Raw genomic sequence first — 10522 nt, 5'->3', positions numbered from 1 at the left:
TGAAGTACCATACACTGAGCCCTTCATGACCCACATCCCCGTCCCTGTGAATGCTTGTCCACTGCCAAGTAAACTGCCTACCCTCAAATCCTATGTCAGGGTCAGCTTTGGAGAGGCCAGATGTCAGCAACCACCAGGCTCTCCCTCAGGTCAGCCTGGCACACCACTCCTGAACGTGAGAGACAGACAGATGACCGGATATTTGAGGAAAACCTTCAGCACGAGCAGCAAGCAGGAGAAAACACCCTGGGGCCAGTCTCTTCGATGGCTGCCTACCCACATTCATGCCTAGCAGGGCTTCTGGCTCTGGGCTGTCTGTGTGGCCAAAAGTACATGGCGGGGGTTGGGGGGCGTAAGGACGATGTGCCCCTCTGAGACAAGAGTTCCAAGAGACGCCACGGCTTCCGTCTTGGTTCGCCCCTCCCCCCACTCAGATCGCTCCCTGTGAGGGACGCCAACTTCCATGTCAGGCAGCCATATGGAGAGGCGCATGTGGCGAGGAACCCAGGCCTCCTGCCAACAACCAAGTGACTGAGCTTGGAAGCAGATCCCTTGTCCCCGTCAAACCTGGCTAACACGCTGGCTGCAAAGAGACCCTGAACCAGAGCCACCCGCATTGCCCCCCGCCAGATCCTGGCCGTGGAAACCAGGAGAGAAAGCCATTTGTTGTCTTAAGCTGCTGCGTTTGGAGGTCACATCTGTGACATAATAATTAATAGGTGACATGGGTGGCTTTGCAGAGAGGAGAAGGCTTCAAAAAGAATCTATCATTAACATCACACAGAAATGATGGCACATCCATGAAACTGGAAGGAGGACGCTGGGAAAGCTAAAAATGCAATCGCAAACTTAAGTCAATAGAAGCATTGAGGGGAAAGGAAAACTTGAGAAAGTTCCCAGAACATGGAACAAAAGCAAAGACGTGTACAATAGGGATTGGGTTTTGTTTTTCTTTTTAATTAAAGAGTTAGACGATGGAGCCAGGAGGTCCAACATCTGACAGATAGACATTCCAGAAAGCGCACCGAGACAGAGGATAAAATTATCAGAGAAAGAACCAGAAAATGTCCTACAACTGAAGGGCATGAGTCTCCTGCCTCCAAAAATGAAAAGAGGGGCTTAGAGTACTGGGGTTTTACCCCCATTGTTTTAATAACAAAAACCCTGGAGGCTAGGTACTTTATGAAGTAGAGGTTGGTTTAGTTCGAAGCCAAGCCCTCAGTATGTCGCTTCACGGAGAAGGAATCAAAGCAGGGGAGTGAGCAAGGGAGAAGCCAAAGGAGGCCAGGTTAAGAACCAGGAACTGAAGAGCAGGGCAACAAAGTAACCAGGGGGTGGGGGGTGGGGGACACCACCCGGGATACCTCAGAAGAGATCCGGAGGGAGCCGGAGAGCAGGAAAACAAAGTAACCAGATTCCCGGAGGAACTATGATACCTTAGAGTCGTGACCCCAACACCTCAGTCACCTCCACACAGTCACACTGGGGACCAAGCCTCCAGCACAGGAACCCTGTCGACAAAGACACATCCAAGTCATCCCTGAGATGATGACTCCAAGAACAGAACCCCCAAAACAGAAGCTTCTGGGCAGAAAAAACAGCTTGACTCAAAATCTGGATGGCTCTGAACCTGTCTTCAACAGGAAGCAGATCTGGATCTAGTGGGCAAGTGCTGCAGGAGTGTGGGCAGAATTAGTTCAAACATAGTCGCCTGAACCGAAATGACAGGAGAGTAATCCCAGGAAATTTCAGAGAACACGCTGCACTAAGACTAGAGACCGAGGGTAGAGAGATGGCTCAGTGGTTAAAAGCACCGGCTGCTCTTCCAGAGGACCCAAGTTCAAGTCCTAGCACCCACATAGCAGCTCACTACCTCTGTAACTCCAATTCTAGGGGATCTTGACTCCCTCTTCTGAGCCCCATGGTGAACCCCAAAACTAAAGCAACTTTAAAACAATATTAGAGAGTGTCTCAGCCAGGGTTCTCTAGAGGAGCAGAACCTTCATGGCTGCCTTCACACTGGAGTGGTGGCTGAGACCTCCATAACTATTCAGTGCATGAGGCTGGGTGCCTCTGCAATACTGGTTTGGCGTGAAGGTGGGGTGAGGGTTTCTGGAGAGACACTGGTCCATACTGGGGGCTAGGTTCTGATGCCAGCAGCTACAGCTGGGCAGGGAGTGGGCATGGGGAGTACAGCACAGGTACACTTCTCCAGGAAGGAGCGAAGACAGCAAGCAGAAACAGCAGCAGCGTTCTCCAATCCCTTGAGGTCTTAGGGAGGGTCTTTCCCCTCAGGTAAACCTTTCTGGTGTGTCTGCTGCTTGATTCAGATCCAGTCAAGCCGCCAAGGAAGGCTGACCATGAGAAAGAAGTTGAAACTGCTGGAGAAAATAGCAGCCTGGGGGTGCAGACTGAGGGTGCCAGGGGCCCCTACCTGAGGACCTCAGGGCATCTCAAAGCACCTGCTAAAGGGAGAAAAGAGACCAGTAAGATTTGACCTCGCTCGAAGTTGCATATGTTACATTAGGTGTGTTAAATCCTAAGCCATTACTAACTCCAGGATAAACAGAAAGGGCAGTGACTGTTACAGAGAAGCACCCGAGTAAACAAATGTAAGCTGTGGTGGCCTGAGCCAAACGTGAGCTGCGGATACAGGTCACATGACATGTGCCGAGGGCAGGAGGTTTAAACATCTGTTAGTGAATCCTTTAACCTACGTGTCCACAATGATGGCCCAAAGATCACCGCAGCAACCCTCTACCTATCAATGGAGTTCCAGAACTCAACGCTACTGTGTCTCCCTCACTCACTTGCTAAGTGGTTTGCGCTACAACATGAAGTTGAACAGTTGCAGGGTGTGTGCGACCTGTGAAGCTAAAATCATTTGCTGTCCGGCCCTTCGCAGGAAAAAAAAATACATGTATATTTTCCTGTTTTAAATTATCGAGGATCCCAACGGGTAATGCTTGAAAGTTATTGGTCATGATAGGACACCCCAAAGGGATGTTATTCAGTCATAAAAAGGAATGTGGCATTGCCCTCCTTAAAACCACGGGTGAACCTCAAATCCTCACACTAAGTAAGGAAAGCCAGGTACAAGACCAAGGACTGCATGGCTCCTCGTGCCAGAAGAGTCCAGCCCAGGGAAAGCCGCAAAGACAGAAAGAAGAGTGACCTCCGGGACCAGGGCGCGAAAGTAAAAGCACCAATCCAGTGCTGACACTGCAGATGGTGGCTTGGTGTCAGGCATGTTCAGGGGAGAATCCTGTGAAGACTTTGTCCTTCAGGCTCCTAGAACAAAACGCCACAGACTATGTGAGTTATAAACAATTGTATTTCATGGGGTCTGGGAGCCAAAGTCCAAGGTCAAGGGGAGTGGGGCTCCTTCTGGACAGCACCCCCCTCACATCTCAAACTGTGGGTGGATCAAAGAGCTATCAGGGGCTCTTCCGGGCTCTGGGGAACACTTGAAGGCACTTGTGCTCCCAGAGGGCTGTTTTAATTTGGGAATGGGACTCATGGCCTTGCCTATGCCAGGTAAGATTTCTGCCACTGAGGATGGTTCAGTGAGCTGAGAGCATAACGCTTGTGCAAACAAAGGACCTGAGTTCAAATTCCCACACCCATGTAAAAAGTCAGGCACGGCTACATACTCACCTGTAACCACTGTTGGTAGGTACAGAGATCACTCGGGCTTCCTGGCTGCCAACCTCAACCTCATGCTAGGCTCAGTGAGAGACCTCGTTTCAACTGAATAAGGCAGAAAGTGGTAAAACAGGCTCTCAGCATCCTTCTTTGGCCTCCATGGACACGGGTGTGAATACCACATGTATGTACATTTACACTTACACAATTGAGAGGGGAAGGGGAGGAGGAGGGGAAAGGGGAGGGGGAGACACAGAGAGAGAGAGAGAGAGAGAGAGAGAGAGAGAGAGAGAGAGAGAGTTCTGCCACTGAGCTATCCCCTTGCTTTTTTTGTTTGTAGACAGGTTTTCCTATGTAGCTCAGGATGACCTTGAACTCAAGACCCTCCTAAAGCTGGCATTGCAGACAGACAACACCACCACACTCTGTTCTTGGGCATCCTGTAATGGACCCTAATCCTTTTCTCGAGGAATCTACCCTTGTGACCCCATAGTCACCCTCTTAGGAATGAGGATTTCAACACGCGGAGGAGGGACACTGATGTCTAGACCACAGCACGTGGCTCAGGAACCGGATCTCAGTGAAGCTACAGATACACAAGAGAAGACACCCCAGACCCTGGCTACCCTTCAGCCTGAGAAGGCGTCCACAGATCCTGAGTTGGCCACAGGGAAAACATAATGCTGCCCAGGTTCCACAGGATACACTGAGGGGCAGCTGTGCCTACTGCATTCATTGTGATGGATGAGATTTCCAGGAGAGCCCTGAGAGGTAACCTGTGCAGCCACAGCAGTGGGACTAAGGACTGGAGAAACATATGAGCATCGGGTATCATGGAGTTAAGAGATGTCCACAAATCAGCAGAGACTGATCTCAGGAATGGACCATTGATGGAACTGCCAAATCTGTCCTCAAGTCTTCCACCTGACTTAGCTGGAACTGTGTAACCCCACACAGGTACAGAGCACCAGGGCAGCTTCTCTGGCTTTCTCCACCCATGCCCCATTTGCCTCAGCTCCTTCTCAACCTTTCTCAAAAGATCTCAGAAGAATCCTTTACCTCCCAGAAGCCCAAGAGGCACCCACAGGCAAGCTGTCCCCCCTCTTCCAGAGTCCCTACACAAACCATCCAACTCGTTGATCTCAGCACAGCTCCCTGAACCCAAGTAGCTAATAGTCTTGGGCTCAGGCAAACTGTGAAGGTCGCGCACAAGAAATAAGTAGGTTGGACAAAGGGAGCCATCCTGTCTTGTCTGTCAACTTCCCAGCCCTGCCCTTTTATCTCCAAGCAGCCAGTGATAATAAGTAAATGAATGGACAGATCTCTGTTCTGATAAAATTTTATGTCCAAGAGCAGACAGACATCATGCATTCCCTCTGCCCGCTGCTTCAGTGGTATTTCCCCAGGGCAGGCAGAGAAAACCTAAGAAAGGCGTGTTTAAGCCTAAATGGATTGGGAAGGGAAGAGGGAAGGAGGCTGGGGAAGGGGAGGTAGGGGTGAGGGAGCAGGTCTATAGCACAGGGAATTGAGAGGCCATCCTTGCTCTGTTGGCTGTTCTTAGTGGTCAACCTGACACACCTGGAAAGAACCTCGGCTGAAGAATTGCCTCCATCAGATTGGCCTGTGAATGTGTCTGTGGATCTTTGATTGTTGGTTGATGTGGGTGACCCCTCCCACTGTGGATGCCCCCCCCACCGACTGTGGGTGGCTCCTCCCACTATGGATGGCCCCTCCCACTGTGGATGCTCCCTCCCACTGTGGATGCTCCCTCCCACTGTGGGTGCCCCTCCCACTGTGGATGCTCCCTCCCACTGCGGGTGGCCCCTCCCAGTGCGAGTGGCTCCATCTGTAGGTATCTGTATAGGAAGCTCCTGAGCATGAGTGTGGGAGCAAGTCAATTGACAGAGATTTTCCGTGGTTTCTGCTTCAAGCTTCTGCTTCGAGTTCCCTCAGTGATGTAACCTGTAAAATGAAATAAACCCTCTCTTCCCCCAAATCATACGACCATGGCGTTTCCACAGCAACAGAAACAAGAGCAGGACACTTACAACTATTGTACTCTTCCTTGTAAGATCCCACTGTATGATTATTCACAAGTCTACCCTGGGAAACAATGAATTTATTGGGCTTATATGCAGATCAGAGTCAAGGAATACAGGCTGTAGCCAGCGTTACCCTAAACCAGGCACAGCATAGATGATGGCTTCCCAGAAGCCACATAGATGAAGCTCCTTTCTGTTGACTTTTCCCAGCCTATCCTCTCTCTCTCTCTCTCTCTCTCTCTCTCTCTCTCTCTCTCTCTCTCTCTCTCTCTTTCTCTCACACACACACACACACACACACACACACACACACACATCCAAGACCATGTGCAATTAGGACAGAATTGCCATATTAGTTCCTGGAAGGACCAACCGGAATCTCAGGTGAAGATCCAATGACCCTACCTGTCTCCACCTTCTCTGGGGGAATCTCAACCATCCACAGACCCCATAATGATTCACGGTTGCAAAAAGAAACACCTAATTTGATGGAGACAGTACCTGTTTTTCTCAGAGGGTTAGCCTTCTACAACACCCAACCGGGAGGCAGATCATCCAGGGTCTGAATCTCCAAGTAGCCTTCCCACCCCCACTCTTAGCAGTCGATTGAGGTCCCAGCCATACTCAGTAACTGTCCCTGGCTTCATGACACACGTAATGTGGGGAGCCGGCCTCTTTGAGCACCCAACATCAGTGTGTGAGGAAGGGGTCACCTGGGGCACGGCAGCTGCCATTAAGAACCCCAGGGGCTACCACGCTACCTGTCTTCTTTTCACGCTGGCATGGAAACCAGCATCTCCCACAGACCTAGCAGACACCACCGCTGAGCCCCACCCGGCACACGTCCTTGACTCCTAAAAGAAATCTTAAGCCTCTTAAGCCCAGAGGGAAAGCTGGACAGAATATCCAGGAGAGAAACCCCGTGCCCCTACGACTTGCTGCTGCTGTTCAGGGAGGGAAAGGTGGGAACATCATGTGCTTGCTCATAAACCACAGTCAATGAAACGGACCTCTGGCTTTGGGGTCCGGCACAGGCTGTGTGGGACTCACTCTATGGGTGGTTTTTAAAGTCTGGGAGAGTTCACTACCATAAAAGGGAAGGGTTCGTGGTGCTCCTAAACAGGAGAAGGACCTAGAAGGGGACTGAGAGTCCTCATGTCCTCTACTTCCTCTTTCCTGTTCTCATGTGTTCCCACCCCCCTCCTCTCTGTCTCTATGTGTATGTCTCTCTGGACACCCCCTCCATACAGACACCTCCAAACAACATTCCCCATCTACCCTACCTCTTACCTGAAGCTCCCCCCAGGCTCCTCTCCAGAGGCTGCCAGGAGCTCAGGTGGGACCTGGGTGACGAGATTGTACACGGGGATGGTTTTCTGGGACTAGAAGAAGATCTGTGCTGGTCCAGGGAGGATATTATTCTCTGTTGCAGCCTGGGCAGGAGCTGAGGGAGAGGGGAGGTCCTTGTGCTGTTTCCACAGAGCTCTGACTTCAGGATCAGGCAAGCATCAGAGAAAGCTGTCTCAGCACTGTGTGACCTGTACCCAGTGATGGGCAGCGAGGGGAGGGTGTGAGTCCAACTCACCCGTAGCCTCCCTCAGTCTACGTGGGCCCTTGTTGCTTAAGAGAAAACAATCCCTGTATTGCGTGTGTGTGTGTGTGTGTGTGTGTGTGTGTGTGTGTGTGTGTGTGTGTGTGTGTGTGTTGTGTGGGCATTCATGTGGTCACCAGAGGTCAACTCCTGGTGTCTTTGCTCAGGAGATGTCCACCTTGTGTTTTGAGACAGCGGGCTAGGCTGACAGTGAAGAAAATGTCCCTTGGACATAGCTACAGGCTCAGCGAATGGAGGTCCCTCTCACTTGAGTTTCCTCCTCCCAAGCAAAACTAGCTTGCTTCTCTGTCAGGCTGTTAGACAAAAAACAAAACAAAACAAAACAAACAAAAAAAAACAAAACAAAAAACAAAACAAAACAAAACAAAACAAAAAAAACCGGCCCAGGTTGGAAGTCAAAGGGGAGACTAAAAGAGGCCTGCTGGTGTGACTGGTGTGACTGTGACTACTCAAAGCCCCTTGCCAACTTGCTCCAGAGCAGGGATTGTCACATCCAAGTCTTCTGTGCACCTGGCTCAGACAGCTTATGTCTCTCCCCTCACCACGTGGAGACCCAGGAAGGGATCCACAGGGGAAAAGTGTAATCCATTGGGGGTGGGGGGTACATGAGAAGAGTCACCATAGCAGAATAGTGGAGAAAACCTTCATGGGGCGGGTGGAGAACGGGGCAGGAAAAGTGATGCACCAGCTAGCTCTTTGTGCTGGCTCCAAACCTCCAGACCTCCGGTGAGGAATGAGCAGAGAGGGTAGGGACAAGAAAGGAGCATTCTCTCAGGCGGGTACCTGCCCCACTTGGGGAAGCTAGGTCCCTCCTGCAATGCGTTTTTTTATTCTCCAGTTGCCACAGCACTTCCTGTAACTGATGGCTAGGTTTTAATTAAACATTGATTAGCCACTAATTAGTCTAATGATCGGTCTTGGGGAGGAGGTAAGGTTATCAAACACGGGGTGGGGGTGGGGGATCCCTAAAGACTGCGGCTTAGGTGAAAATGGGATTTCCGCCTCCCTCCAGGCCAAATGTTTTCTATGATTCGGGCCATTATTCTCGAGGCTTTCAATGAGAATTTTCCTAATCGGTTTGCGTCTGATGGAGTCCCAGGTGACTGATGCAGGGAAGATTGAATCCGTCGCCTCTCATCAGGTCCCAGCCTCTTACTGCAGCTAAAGGGTCTCTTTTCACTTAGAGAGCCTTTCCTCTCTGTCCCCCTGATGAAGCCAGCCCAGGCGCTCTGTGGAGAGGGAGGGGGAGTGTCAGACCTCGCTAAGGACTTCTGAGAAGCAAGGATGGTGAGTAGGTGCCATCTCCTCCCCAACCCGGGCACTTGCAACTCCCCATGCCCCAGGTTACCCTTTTCTCATCCCTTGCCTGCTCACTCATGTCTCCAGAGCTCTGGGTCTGTCTGGAATCGACAAGTCTCTCAGATACACAGCACCTCTCAGCCGTCCAACTGTAGGAAACACTCCTCCAGGCACACGCACCTCCAGTCTGAGGCCTAGGAGAAGGTGACTGCACCCATTCCCCAAATATCTTTGTCTGTCTGGACTAGCAGAGAACAGGGTAACATTCCTGAACGCCTTGCCTTGCTGCTGGATGGAAGCTGGGGAGACACAGACAAGAAATACAAATCCCAAGAAGGCTGAGGCCTGAGAAAGTAAGGCAGGTCCTGATCCTGAACATGGCCTCCGAGGGCTGACACACTGCCAGAAATGCCACTGCCTGAGTGGAAAGAGCACGCAAAAAGGCTTGAACTCATGCTTCTTTCGCTTATAATTTTAGCAAAATATATACATGGCAAAATTTTACCTTCTTTGTGTGCATGCATATGTGTGTGGGGGGTCACATGTATGTGTGTCTGTGTATAGGGGTATGTCTGTATGTGGGGGTACATGCATCTGTGTCTATTGGGGGTACATACATGTGTGTCTATATGTGGGAAGACATGTATGTGTGTTGTGTGTGGAAGTACATGTATGTGTGTCTGTATGTGGGGTTACATGTATATATGTCTGGGGGGTACAAGTAATGTGTCTATGTGTGAAGGTACATGTGGATGTGTCTGTGTGGGGTATATATGTATGTCTGTGAGGGGGTACACTATGTCTGTGTGTGGAGGTACATGTATGTTGTGTCTCTATGTGGGGGTAAATATATGTGTATCTGGTGGGTACATGTATGTGTGTCTGTGTGGGGGGATACATGTATGTCTGTATGTATGCATGTTTGCATGCATGTGTGTGTGTGAGTGTGTGTGAGCTTAACACAAGGAAGGCAAGCTACACCCTAACCCATGTCACTGTTCTGAAGTACACGCTAAGCGCATACTGGACCATGTGCTATTCGGCATTTATCAAGTTGACACAACTCTGACATATCTGGAGCGATGAAACCTCAACTGAGAAAATGCCTCTGTTAGATTGGCCTGGGGGCATTTTCTCGACTAACAATTGAGGGCCCAGATCAGTGCGGGCGGTACCACCCCTGTGCAGGTAGTCCTGGGTAGTATAAGAAAGCAAGCTGAGAAAGTCATAGCCATATTAGTTCACTGAAACCAGGCATGGATGCAGAGAGAAGCCCAGGGCTTGGACAAACTCTCATACCCACCATGACAGACAAAGCTGGCACGACTGACACTGCAGCCAGACACAGCCACACATTCTGACTTCCCAGCAATGGCTGTGAGCAGCCTGCCAGGTCAGGACAGCCGGCCTCCCTCGAGAGCCTCTGGGCATCAAAAGCTGGTGGTGCAGGAAGCATGAAACAGCCCGTGGTACTGGGGTGGAGTTCAGCTGGTAAAGGGCATGCCTAGCGTGTAGGAAGCCCTGGGTTCGATCCCCAGGGATGTGGTGACCCCGATGGTGTCGCTCCTGCTGCCCCAGCACTCCAGGAAGATCAGGAGTGAAGGCTGTCCTCAGCTATATGACTTCGAGGCCAGTCTAGGCCACATGACATCTAATCTCAAGAGAGAGAGAGAGAGAGAGGCAATAATCTGAGGCCTTGGGATGCTAAGCAGACAAAGGGGATCAGCAGACAAAGCAGAAGCATCCCAGCTGATGACCAGGGGTCCCAGGAGGCCCAGCCTAACCAGAGACTGAGGGAGCATGAGGCCGGTTACAGGAATGGGCTCTCATGGCCGTGTGCAGGGGAATAGGAAGGACACTCAGGTCGAGCATACAGCTAGAGCAAAGGCAAAAGTCAAGTAACCGTGTGCAGGAACCGAGACAG

Source organism: Rattus rattus, chromosome 9, assembly GCF_011064425.1.
Source record: "Rattus rattus isolate New Zealand chromosome 9, Rrattus_CSIRO_v1, whole genome shotgun sequence".
Classification (NCBI taxonomy): domain Eukaryota; kingdom Metazoa; phylum Chordata; class Mammalia; order Rodentia; family Muridae; genus Rattus; species Rattus rattus.
This window is presented reverse-complemented; position numbering follows the sequence as displayed.